We start from the raw sequence: 14,746 nt of genomic DNA on the forward strand, positions 1-14,746 counted from the left end.
AGGTAAATGCATTAAAGTTCTATAATAAAGCTGGTTGGTTTTCTATATAGCTGCATTTTTTTTCATATACTGCTTTTTTACTACTGCCCTGGCTGTTTTGTTTTGTGTTCACTGCATATCCTACATGACCGCTATACTGTGGAAGGGTGGCTATTTACGTTTTGTGTATGAGATTTTCCCTCCATAGTCATATCCATGTGCTTGTGCAACGGCAAGGATGTTCTGTGCTGTAACCAGCTGTCATAGTATTTCAAACATACAGCCAAGTAGGCTTACATAGTACAGAGTTGTGCTCAGTGACACTTTACCTGTGAGTCTGTATCTCAGAGGTATAGCTGGCATGATTTACACAGAGCAACTGAAGTTCTATAATTCAAAGGATTGACTTAATTACCCCATATCATAGCCTAAATGGCTTGCAAAGCATTGTGTTGTACATAGTACCATGTTCTAATTTCAAAGGATCATTACACTGACACCAGGGGTAACAATTCTTTACGCTGAGATGTAATGAGAGATGTAGATTTTGGCTGATAAGACTGCATGACATGTCTTCAACAATGCAGGATAAAAACTAACCACACTGTTAAGGAGACTCACAAAACAAAATAACTAAATGAAAAAATATATATGTGAGTCAACCAACACGGTGCAAACAAAATTAAACTGCTAATAGATATCCAAAGGGAAAAAAACTAGTTTATTGAGAAAGGTTATCCCAATCACCGCTTACTTAAGAGGGCTGGCTTAAGTGGAGTTTCCCTTAAGCCAGCCCTCTTAAGTAGGCGGTGATTGGGATTATGTTATTTTACTGATTGGTTAATTTTTAATGGTCTTACATGATTGGTTTTACTATGGTTTTAAATAAGTGGGTTTTATTGTGTTTTTTTGTATTTGGTCTGAAGAAGTGGTAACCCCGCGAAAGCGCTAACCTTTCTCAATAAAACATTCTTTCCTCTTTGGATATCTATTAGCAGTTTCAGTTTGTTTGCACCATGTTGGTTGAGTCACATATATATTTTTTCATTATGTATTCAACAATAGCTGGTTTTAGATGCTATTTAGGTTGTAAGAAGGAAGTCCATTATGTGTAGTACAAATAAGCCAATGTAGTTGAGATTATGCATAGTGGAAGACAGCTTGGTTTTGGTTACAAACTGAGCTTAAGGTCTGAATATTCCTCTAAACATCTCTGGGAATAGTGCCAGTGGTCCACACAATAGTGTTCTTTCATTCATCAGAACCTTTTGCTTGATTAAAAAATATGTATGAAGACTTGCATTCAGTGTAAGGATAGCAACTGTCACATATGCTGGTGCTGGCAATAAAACTGCTTCAAGTGTGTGGGTTGATACTGTTAAATTACTAGAATATTTATCAAATAGCACTTACATACTGAGTTAATACTATATAATTGATGATGCCTGCACATGAAAGAAATAAATGTGCATTTCATGAACAAATTCTGCCCAGACACAAGAGGGAAGACTTCAATCTCTGTACTGCATGGTACTTACCTATCCCTAGGTTATGATCTTATGAATGATTATTAATACAATGGAATGGAATGGTACTTGCCTCTAGACTATCGACCTATGGATGATTATTGATACAATGGAATGGAATGGTACTTACCTCTAGTTTGTCGCCCTATGGATGATTATTGATACAATGGAATGGAATGGTACTTACCTCTAGACTATCGCCCTATGGATGATTATTGATACAACATACTAGTAAATAAATGAAGGAATATAAAAGTAAAAGTGAAAGAGACATAAGCTTTCCTTATGTGCATCAGAATCATCACAGGATATGTCATGTTGTCAAGGTCCGCATGTTTATTGACAAAGCCATTCACTTTCTGTACCTTACCTTGTAGCATTCAATCACTCTGTACATTTCAGCAAGTGTTTAGGGTATATCAAATGATACTGAGGCCAATGGAAGCAACAGGGGAAGCCACGATTCATTTATATGTTCAAAGTTTGCACACTTGTGATATCCCCAAAAAAGTGAAGCATATATAATATCTAACTTAAACTCTTAACAGCTAACAAAAACTTTACATGCATGCTTGATAACATAAAAGATAACAGTCATAGGTACAGTAGATATAAAAAGTTTGCACCCCCCCCCCGGTAAAATGCCAGGTTTTTGTGATATAAAAAATGAGACCACAATAAATCATTTCAAAACTTTTCCCACCTTTAATGTGACCTATAAACTGTACAATTCAATTGAAAAACAAACAAATCTGTTGGGGGGAAACATATAAAAAATAAAAAAACATAGAAAACACTGGTTGCATAAGTGTGCACACCCTTAAACTAATACTTTGTTGTGTGTACACATTCTTAAACTAATACTTTGTTGAAGCACCTTTTGATTTAATTACAACATTCAGTCTCCTTGGGTAGGAGTCTATCAGCATGGCACATCTTGACTTGGCAATATTTGCCCACTCTTCCTTGCAAAAGCACTCCAAATCTGTTAGATTGTGAGGGCATCTTTTGTGCACAGCCCTCTTCAGGTCACCCCACAGATTTTCTATTGGATTTAGGTTTGGGATCTGGCTGGGCCATTCCAAAACTTTAATTTTCTTCTGGTGAAGCCATTCTTTTGTTGATTTGGATGTATGCTTGGGGTCATTGTTGTGTTGAAAGGTGAAATTCCTCTTCATCTTTCTAGCAGAGGCCTGAAGGTTTTGAGCCAAAAGTGACTGATATTTGGAACTGTTCATAGTTCCCTCCACCTTGACTAAAGCCCCAGTTCCAGCTGAAGACAAGCAGCCCTTAAGCATGATATTGCCATCACCATGCTTCACATCACCAAAAGAACACCATTCCCATGGTGAAGTGTTGATTTTGCACCAAACGTACCTTTTGGAATTTTGGCCAAAAAGTTCACCCTTGGTCTCATCAGACCATATCACATTTTCCCTCATGCTTTTGGGAGACTTGATGTATTGTTTTGTAAATTTTAGCCGGGCCTGGATGTTTTTTCTGTGTAAGAAAAAGCTTACGTCTTGCAATCCTAAAGTCCAGACATAGAAGAATATGTGAGATTGTCCCATGTAGTACACAACCAGTACTTGCCAGAAATTCCTGCATCTCCTTCAGTGTTGCTCTATGTCTCTTGGCAGCCTCCCTGACCAGTTTTCATCTTGTCTTTTCATCAGTTTTAGAGGGACGTCCAGTACTTTGCAATGTCACTGATGTCCCATATTTTCTCCACTTTTTGATGACTGTCTTCACTGTGTTCCATGGTATATCCAATGCTCTAGCAATTTTTTTGTACCCTTCACCTGACTGATACCTTTCAACAATAAGATCCCTTTGATGCTTTGCAAGTTCTCTTTGAACCATGGCTTTTGCTGTAGCAGGCAACTGAGTAAATGTCAGGAAAATCCTACTAAGACAGCTGAACATTATTTGGGGTTAATCAGAGTGTCTGCAATTAATGGCAGGTCTGTGCCCAAGAAGTCTGAATGTTGTAATTAAATCAAAAGGTGCTTCAACAAAGTATTAGTTTAAGGGTGTGCACACACAACAAAGTATTAGTTTAAGGGTGTGCACGCTTATGCAACCAGCGTATTGTATGTTTTTTATTTTTTTGTATTTTTCCCCTAACAGATTTGTTTGTTTTTCAATTGAATTGTACAGGTTATAGGTCACATTAAAGGTGGGAAAAGTATTGAAATGATTTATTGTGGTCTCATTTTTTATATCACAAATACCTGCCATTTTAACAGGGGTGTGTAAACTTTTTATATCCACTGTTTAACATCATAATATACTGTATGCATCAGCTAGAGGTATATGTTGGAGGACTGCTGTATGAAATATGCTGGACATTTTCTAACAGGATGTTGAAAATGAAATATTTAAGATTTCATGAACAAGTCTGTACCAACAGAATTTTTTCCTTTGTGCCAGTTCCTGAGGTGCAAGAACATTCTTTGTAGTTCTTTACTGTTCAAACTTTACTAAAAAGAAGAAGCCTGCTCCTGGGGAACAGTGTGCTTACATGGATAGTCTGTGGTGTATTTTGACTACGATATTTCACCTGATGTTGTCTGTGTTCACAAGGAATTTAATCCACTGCAAAACTGCGAAGAGCCAAACTAGTTAAGACTGCCATTTGTATCATGTGAATTGCTCCATGTAGTACAGTTTGCAATTAAATCAGTGCTGTTTATAATTAAATGGAATATTAATTAGGGGACCTGATTTCCCATTGTTCCAGTAAAAATACCAATAAATCCTAAATATGGACCGAGTATTGGGAAAACATGGGATGTTTATGGATTTTGGCATTTAGGCCCTAGCACTCATTCATCACAACCTATCTTTCTTATATTTACTATTTATAATGCCATGAGTGTTCTGTACATAGAATCTGTTTTACTATTTTTTTATATATAGAACAATTATAACATTATAATAAAATCATTGTAACTGCAGGAATTTACATTTAAAAATCACTAATATTATTCCTGGATTTCATCTTATGAAAATGGAATTAAATTTTTTAGAGAGACATAAATCAGTGTCCCTGGTCTTAACTGAATGACTCGGATGTGACAGGAACTATTGTGAAGGCATGCAATACCTAGCTATTTCCCTTTACTCAGTTTGATAAGATTCCCATTTACAAGTCATGTACAACACTAGTTCCACAGACACTGCAGGTTTCATATATACATCGAGAAAGGGAGGTTTCACTCTCTCCTTCGCTCTAGGTTAGCTTTAATGTCCCTTTATTATGTTTGTTGACGTGTGCTGCTTCAGTTGGTTCTTGCTTACTTTAATGATTAATGAATGCTGTAATAATGTATTTTATGTATTATATTATTTAATGAATAATAAATTATTAATGACTTATACTTTGGAAATGTAAAGTTAATCTTGCTATGTACTAACTATGAATTATTTCTGAAACTAATGTTACTGTAAATGGTGAATAACTTATTATGGTATTTGCAGGCTCGTCTGTGAGTGACTGCTGCTGTCCATTGGAGCTATTTTTTGTTGTTTTCCTCATAATATGAACCTGTTTTATTTCATTGCATTAGACTATGGTGATTTTACTAGAAAGAGGCAGCTATAACAATATTTTAATGTTTCTAGTAAACATAGCTCAGTTCTAATTTTAATTAGAATTGTTCTACTGAGTTTGCTCAGATGGCTTTATTGCTATAGGGACCCAATTAACTATACCACTCTAGCTTATACTTGGTAACTAATCTTACATGATGCATCTGGTGTTAACGTCACTAGGCCATCTAATGTCTTCTGCTCCACTTATGTCCCTTTGTTTGCATCTTATGTTTTGGTTACAGTGCTGTTTACAGCTTACAGTCAGTAGTTTATGCTTCTTTTAGATGTACATATATTGAGTCCAACTATGTCTTTAACAATAACTTTTGTTGTTATTGGTAGCAGTCATCTAATGCTACCACTGCACTGTGACATTATTTTTATTGGAAAACCCAAATATTTTATTGAATATTTTGTTTTGGATGATCAAATGAATTATTGGTGACCTGAGGCCATTGAGACACTTTAGGAGTGCATTTGTGACTATCTCCAAGACTGTCTCTTCTCTGAGTAAGCAAGTTTCCTTGGTCCCCGCATGCATGTCTGCACTAGCTCTGTCAGTTCATGTAATGCTTGTTTTGCAGGTTGGACTGTCTTTGAATGCAGCAGGATTTTGAAGGTTTGTGCTATCTGGCTATGTAGGCCTAAGCTGTCCAAAGACAAAAAAAAAAGCATCAGTCAGCAGTATATATGATGTAACTTGCTCAAAATATCCAAAGTGACCTCTATATCTGCAACTTCTCTGTAAGAGTCATCTTTATACTACTGACTTTGATACTCTGTTTTTGCCTTTGGTTTGTATTCCATCACTACGGAGATAACTTGAATGTCGTATTATTTTTTTTAATTCATATTGTATAGATTAATGAAAATTCAGGGCGGCCATGGTGGTGCAGTGGTTAGCATTGCCACCTCACAGCAAGAGGTTCTCTGGTTCGATTCTCGGCTGGAGTACCTTCTGTGCGGAGTCTGCATGTCCTCCCTGTGGTCTTGTGGGTTTCCCCCCGGGTGCTCTGGTTTCCTCCCATATCCCAAAGACATGCTGTAGGTGGATTGGACACTCTAAATTGGCCCTAGGTGTGAATGTGTGCATGTGTGTGCCTTCTGTGGGAAGGTTGGTCACCGGCTGGCAACTCAACACCGTAAAACTTCACTGCCAATCATGAGCAGACTGGTGATCTGCTGTGGTGACCCCTAACTGGGAAAAGCCGAAAGAAGAAGAAGATTAATGAAAATTCAAATCTTATTTAGTACATTTTATGCCAGTATCTCAATTTAAAATGGTGCTGAAATTATTTCTTTATGTATTTAAGCTTTTTATTTATCTACAGTTTGTTATCCAGGTAATCTGCCCCTTGACACCCATGACCTGGATCCCAAGAAGAGCAGATAATAAATGCATGGTACTTTTGTGTAAGATGAACTTACCATAACAGTAGATGTTTGAATGATCACTGCTGCAGTAGCCTTAGCTTTATGGGTTATATCCTCCCGAGGATATAATAGCCATCCAACTTCTAAAGCTTCAGGGCAACCTCCACATGCCCAAACTGTCACACAGCTTGAGCTGAACAGCATAAAAGACATGTTTGGGCACAAAGCTTTCCTGCTAACAGAGCGGAGGAAGCTGAACCCTGAAAGGACAATGCTAGTAACAGTAAAAAAAAAAATGCCCACACCTTTGCATAAAAGGGCAGCAAAAAACAAGGGGGGGAGAAGGGAGGGAGTAGCCACTGCAGCAGTGACCATTCCAACTTCTACTGTTATGGCAAGGTCAGCTTAGCACAGCTGTACTATGTTTTTCATATTGATCACTGCTGCAGTAGCCTTAGCTATATGGGTAGATTACCACAGCTAACTCTGTTTAGGAGGTGGAAAAAGAAGGGTCCAGGAACCCCTGGAGAATGATCCTAGCAAAGCATGCTCTAGACATAGAGAAGGAATCCCGCTTATAGTGCTTTGTAAAAGTATGTACAGAGGACCGAGTAGCAGCTTCTAGAATACTTCTAGAATTCAACTCTTTTTCAAAAAGCCATCAAAGAAGCTAAGGTATTTGTAGAGTGGGCCTTGACCCTGCTGCAGTAGATTTGTCATGGTGAGTATAACAGAGGGTAATAGCCTTAAACAACCATTTGGAAATAGTCTATTTTGACATCAGTTTGTCCCTTCTTCTTACCGTCACGAGTAATGAACACTTGATCCAATCTGAAACATTTACTGCTCTCAAGATAGTACCTGAGTTGTCTGTGGACATTTAAGGTATGGAATATCCCCTCTCACTCATTTTTAAGTTCAGGGAAGAACACAGAGAGATGGATAATTTGGTTAGTAAACTCACATACTACTGTAGGCATAAAAGAAGGATAAGTTCTCAAAAAAACATTATTCCTATGGAAAATGAGGTAGGGTTGACTCACCATAAGAGCTTGCAACTCAGATACTCTTCTTGCACTGGTAAGAGCAATTAGTAAAACATTTTTCCATGTTAAGAACATCACGTCAGCCAGATTAGCTGGTTTCAAATGGAGCAAGTGTTAGCTTCTCTAACACAAAATTAAGATCTCAAGGAGGGACCACCGATTTACTTGGAGGCCTCTTATACATAAAACCTTTTCTTTCTGTTATTAACGAGGACATATGTTGTAATGTTAGTAAAATCAGTGTGTTTGTCCTCACAGCAGATCAGCTGTTATGAAGCTGTGATTCTGTTACTTTGCTGACAGATGCAAGATTATCTGAACATTCAAGATATGTGTCTAACTTTTGCTAAGGGAATCCAAAATGATTCCTGACATGCTAGAGTCCTCTCACTAAATAAGCACAAGCAACAAAAGCTCTATTGCTAGACGACACCATGTACAGAGATCCCCCTTAATGAATGGTCACACATGTAATCCAAAACAACAAATACCTAAGTGAGCATTTATTTTAGGGCAGCAAAAGCCATGCACTCCCTACTATAGGCAGGCACCATCCCCACTTCTCTGCTATTTGTATGTACTAATTCCAAAACTGTACAAGCAAGAAGAAAGGGTAAGAGTTTGTCCTGGTTATACTGACTGCTTCCTCTACTCTGTGGTTGCACAATCTCCAAATTGGCCTGTAACACATAAAGATACTATTAGAGATTTATGTACTTAGTCACCAGTAGTCCTCAAAAAATGATGCCTTTGATGAGTGGGATTTGGTTAGAGAGGGGGCCATAGGTTAGTCCCGCAACAAGGTGTCCTGCTGCTAAGAAACATAACCACCTGCCAATTCTTGCTAGGTGAGATGCATTCGGGGAACAAATGGCACACAAGATGGTGCTGTGCAGCATTCCAAGAGGTCACCGAGTACTGGAAAAGGATGGGAGCTGGGTGGCATTAGTGGGATGAAAAGCATGTTGGTACCATAGACTCAATGTAAAGAGAGAGTGCAGGAGTTGTGGGGGACCAGGGTCCCCAGTGAAATGCCATCATATGCTTTTCATTACAGCAGTAGAGCAGTACTGGGGTTACATAAGTATGAGGGTACAGGGCATGGGTGCAGTAAGCTCCCTACTCCTGAGTGCACAGTAGATGTTTAATGGAGAAAACAGACTGCAGCATAGGGGCGAGGATAAAGGCTATGAGTTGTTAGCAAGCTGCTTCCTGTAGGCGTGGTTTGATTCCCTTCACTTTCATTTTCCTACTCGGTTTCTCATGAGAATGCCACTTGTGTATTCTTTCTGACACAAATGTAAGTAACAAACCCTTGAAGTTGAGTATAACCTCCATACCATACACAATACTAAATAATGTAGTTGTGATACAAAAAGTCTGCTGTCTTTGCATTTTATTTTAAGTACAGCCACCTGAAAATGGTCTTGTAGCTGAAAATTCCTGCTTTTTATATCGTGAAAGATTGAATTCATGTCTCACTACCTAAGGTGATATTTAGTCTGCTATATTTTCATGATAAATGCATCAGCAGGAGTGTCTTACGTCCTAGAAGGGTAAGTTTTCAAGCAGGTATTACAGGTTCCTATCAGATGACCAAAGACACATTTTGTCGAATGCGTCTTGGTCGAACTTGAAATATCGAAAAGACAAAATGACGAAGTGGCATATAAGTGAATTCTTTCCCTAGGAAAGAAGTCGCTTGGCCGCTTCCATCAGTTTGCCATTTTTGCACTGTAGTGCGATCTCTGAGTTGGTATATTTAAGTAGGGGGTATGTGGGGGGCAAAGCCCCCCACTTTATGCAATGTTTGCATATCTTTTTTTTTTTTTTTTTGGGAACAGCGATTTTTTTTCCCTGGGAACAAAATCACTGTTCTGGTTGTTCGATGTCTTGTGAATTTGAACTTTTGAGTTCGATATAACAACGTTCGATCATTTGATTGTTCGTTGTTATAATATAGACCCGGTATTACAAGTGGAACACAGTGCTTTGACAATTAACATACACGGTGATACTGCAGTAAAACCATAATGTAAGTATGAAGCTGCTGTTTTGAAGTTAGCTATTTTTGTCTACCCAGAATGCTTTGCAGATGTATGTAAATTGTTGCCCAATATATATACCATCTCATCATTTTCTAGGTATGTTCTAGAAACTTTGAAAACAGCAAAATTAAAAAACAAAAACGCTTCATTATCATCTTCTTCTTTGCAAAGTGACTTGCAACTTTAATGTAATGAGAATAACTGGAAATGAAATTAATTCCAGAACAAGTGCAATGCATTTTAATCAGACAATGCCCTGTGACATTTCAGAAAATAGGGCTAGGCTCCTCCAGAGTCTTCTGAACCACATGCCTGCTAATAACCTAAGAGCCTATGAATCTACATCAAAGGAGTACTGCATGCTCTTCATAGAGAAAAGCTAGAATTTAGTATGTTGTACATAGAAAACACATAATTCAGCATGCTGTATACAGATACATGGAATTAACCAGTTAGAACACAGTCTACTGTAAGAGGCAGGGTGCATAACAGGGTGACACTCTGCTGCCAGTATTGTAATAGTGTGCCACATGGTGAGTGGGAGGTCTTATGATTAGGGTGATTGCAGTGTAATATGGTACACCGCACCTATAAGCAGCACAAAGTACCCCTTGGCCTTGCAGAGTGGGGAGCTTACAATTTATACACTGCTATGTGCACAGAGCCAGATAATGGTCAAATGGGGTCCTAGACAGGGTACTGGACCATCGCCCGCCGGCATCCATTCCAGTGTCCCGTTACTTGACTGTCTCTCCTTAATCACTATAAACATAATTACCATAAACACTGTTCAAAGCTCTCAGCATGCACACTATTTTCTTCTTTACTTTTACAATTATTTGGATTTAATTTAAAGCTTTTATTTCAAATTGTACAGCACAGACAATGATGGTCATTTGCTAAACAAAACAGATTTGCATTGAAAATAGACTTAGCATGAGCAACAGTAAACTTCTCTTTTCTTGAAAACTCACATTTATTGAAAATGCATTTGGCCAGTGACATATTAAGTGTACCTTGTACCCCAGGCTGTTTTTAAACCGTGGTCCCTCTGCACACATTTTTAGGACAACACATACGTGCATGTGTTCCTTGAGTTCCGTCCTCATTTTTTTGTATAATATAGTAGTAGCACTTGTTAGAGGGAATTTTAAATTTGTAGTTTTGAACATTTTTTCCAGTAAGCAGTGAAACAAAATGTACAAACCTATAATGACAAAAGTACCCATTTCAGAACATTTCAGCCATAAAAGGCTACTCAGACTGCGACTGCTGTCATTATAATTCACCAATGTCTGTACTCAACAGTTATGACCACTTTAACTACTGTGTTTACATCACGTCTGATTCTAGTAAAAATGAAAACAAAGTATTCCAATTTGCTTTTCACAAATGCACACAAGTCTTCCAAACACAGACCAATAACTTTTTAACTTTATGAGCTCAACGGGGTCAGTCATGTTTACTCACTGACATTCTCCAAAACCAACAATTATAATTATGTTGTTGACTGCATACTTCTCAGTTATCTGTGTCAGAAATAAAATAATAATGACCAAAGTCACATATTTGAAAACTGTTTCACAGAAATACACAGTAGCCAAAATATCGTGACTTCACACACACACACACACACACACACACACACACACACACACACACACACACACACACACACACACACACACACACACACACACACACACACACACACACACACACACACACACACACACACACACTAGTCCAGCAAAGCCAGATTAAAGACCATTTAAAAATGACCAGCTGATAAGAGCAAAAGGTACTTTCATCCACAAAGTCCCTGCCCCACCCCATCAGTAGTTATAGCCACTTTGCTGACTATATTCCTTCTTGTTATGAAGAAACAAGTTACATGTACTCTATAGTAGTTTTGTATGAACTACATGAACCTGTATTACACTGCATAAGATCCAGCCAAGTGCAGCACAGTTTAAATAAAAGAGCATTTATGACAGCATAAGAAATATAAACCAATTGCTAAAATATGCTAAGCCAATATTTACAATCTCTGCAGAAGTAAATGTAATACATTAGAGAACTGTTACTAATGCAGAGACTGGAAGGGGATAGGACCAGCCCAGAGTCATATAGACCCCTAAGTCTACTTTCATGTTGTGAAAAAATAATGGAGAATGCAATATTGGTAAGTTATTGTCAGAACTGGATAGGTTGGGACTTGAAACTATATATCAGCACACATATGTTGAAAATAGATATATTACCACCTGCAACATGATGTTCTTTAACAAAACAATAACAGGTCTGAATGAAAAATTGTGCTAAGATGTGATTTATATAGATTTAACTTCAGCATTTGACAGTCATACACAAAACTGATCAATAAATTAGTAAACTAGGTATTGATGTACTCTTGATAGCTTACAAATAGGACATGGCAAGTATCATACAGCAACTGGACAGGTGAAATCCTTTGTTACAGTCAGGGTGTCCCACAGGGCTCTGTCCTAGGCCCTTACTTGTTTAGATTGTATCTTTCAGACCTAATGTTTTCATCTGAGGTGTTCTACAGTCTATATGCATATGACCTGAAATTATATGTGTTAAAGATAAGGTATGTCTGCAAAATAACCTGAATAAATTGACCATTTGGACACAGGAGAATAATATGCTGATAAATTCATCAAAAACTGTGCATATGAGATTTGGGAGACATAAACTGAAAGGTGAATATTTTAATACAGCACACAATGATTGAAACTGTATACTCATTTAAGGACCTGGATATGTGGGTAGATTCAGCTATGAGTTTTGTCTAATCATATCAACCAATTAGTTAATCATAGTTGTAGAACTATAGGTTGTATAAAAAGATTTATAAAGTCTAGGAAATCAAAAATGATGAAGTCATTGTTTGCTAGTTGCATTAGACCCAAACCTGAGCATGGAATAACAATATGGAAACCCTATAAGAAAACAAGCATGAGTAAACTGGAAAGAGTACAGTGGAAATATACCAAGGGCATCCATGGATGTGAAAATTTAAGATATTAAGAAAGACTAAAATATCTGGACTTGTACAATGTTTCTCACAGATGTCTAAGAGTAGATCTTATTCAGGTATGTAGGGCATTTAGGGACAACTACCTCTGGGAATGTTTGGGGTTATCAAAAAGTACTAGAGAATCATCAGATAACCTATGTAGAAGGTTCTATAGGAATGAGAAGTGTACTATCTGGTTCTCTGGCAGAGCAGCTGATGCATGGAACAGACTACCAAATTACACTAAAGCAAGTACTATTTAGATTTATTATTTATTTATTTTATTTTTATTTTACATTTATTTACTGGGAAAGTCCAACTGGTTATATGTCCATTTTCAGTGGAGGCCCAGGGAGAAAAGCTCCAGAAAGCAGAGTACAAATACATTAGGGACAATAGAAACATTCAGAGATAAGTATAATATGCAGTTTTCAGTAGGGTTACAAACTTAGATAAAACATAGTAGACAACATCAAAATCATGCGGCTTCAGTTTCAGACATTAATACACGCAGTTATGGGTTAAGTCCCATCAAGAATTCATACACTTATTAGAATATATGATTGAAATGCTTAGGGAGAGTTTGCAGGAACAGCGGGTGGTGATTAGTTGGGGTTTAAGCAGGGACATTGCCAGTGCTGTTGGAAGTGTAGTTCGAGGCTTTTTTGAACTGGATTAAGGAGGATTGGTGAGTAAGTTCAGCAGGTAGCATATTCCAGGTTTTGCCTACTGAGTTGGTAAATAGAGAGTCCCCAGCCACATTTATGCTCTTAGTTGTTGGTACCAGCAGTTTGTCAGCAGAGCAAGGTGACCTCAGGTTATTGTATGGTTTGATGATATTATTTAGTGCTGGTGTTTTTTCAGGTTGATATAGTATTTTGTGGGTCATTACAAGTTGGTTATATTGGAGAAGACTGGGCCACTCCAGCCATCAGAGTTGAGTTAGGTTCATACAGTGGTGGGTTCTAGAGGTAGCACCTGTAGTAAATTTAGCAATATGGTTGTAACAACTAGCAAGTTTGGTAAGGGTGGCTTGGTTCAGGTTAGTGAAGAGGGGGGAGGCATAGAGGAGGGTAGAAAGTAAGTGGGACCAAGCAATAGTGGTTCTTGCAAAAGGAGTGAGGACGGGTTTGATCCTGTATAGTGAGCCCATTTTTTGTTGAAAGATGTGATGGTTTTATTGACATGGATATCATATTTTAGGGCGTTATCGACTATGACGCCCAGGAGTTTTGTGTGAGTATCTGGGGATATAATTGTGCCATTGTTGGAACTTATAGTAAAGAGTGGTAAGGAGGATTTGAAGGTGGGAGAAAAGATGAGCAGTTTAGTTTTGTTGGGGTTTAATATAAGCTGATGGTTTGTGAACCATTTTTCTACATCACTGAAAGTATTCTGGGTTAGAGTCATAAGCTCAGTTGAGGAGGAGGCGGTACATATTAAAGTAGAGTCATCCACGTATTGGATGCAGGTGGCCTGGGGCGTGATGGTGCATAGGTCATTGATAAAGACTGAGAAGAGTAGTGGTCCTAGTATGGAGTCTTGGGGAATGTAATGGGTAGACGTGTGGATAGGGTATTCTGCCATAAAACTGCTTGTTGTCTATCAGACAGGTAAGATTGGAACCATTTAATAGAGCTACTATTCAGTGACAGTTCCTTCAGAGTACGGAGAAACAGTTGGTGATTGACCATATCAAAGGCCTTAGAGACATCTAGGAAGAGAGCAGTGGTAAGTTTGTTATTGTTTCGATTGAAGTTGATAGAGCTAGAGAAGGATAGGAGGGCTGATGTGGTGCTGTGGTGTGGCCTAAAACCATGCTGAGAGTTGGCCAGTAGTTTATTTTGGGTGAGATAGTGCATTAATTGGTTGTGGATGCACTTTTCCATAATTTTGGCCAATGGTGATAGTATGACTATTGGTCGGAAGTTTGAAAGTTCTAAAGAATTCCCTCCTTTATGAAGGGGAACGACATGGGAAACCTTCCAGAGAGATTGGATAGGGCTTCAGTCAAGGTGCGGTTTATTATGATCAAGGCAGGGTATGCAATGGCATCTGACCCTTTTTATAAATATTCAGATGGGAGGAGATCAGCTGCCAGGGTAGTGGGCTTTAGTTTGTTAATTAGAGATC

This window comes from Protopterus annectens, chromosome 14.part0 (genome assembly GCF_019279795.1).
Source record: "Protopterus annectens isolate FY-2018-M chromosome 14.part0, PAN1.0, whole genome shotgun sequence".
NCBI classification, from domain to species: Eukaryota; Metazoa; Chordata; order Ceratodontiformes; family Protopteridae; genus Protopterus; species Protopterus annectens.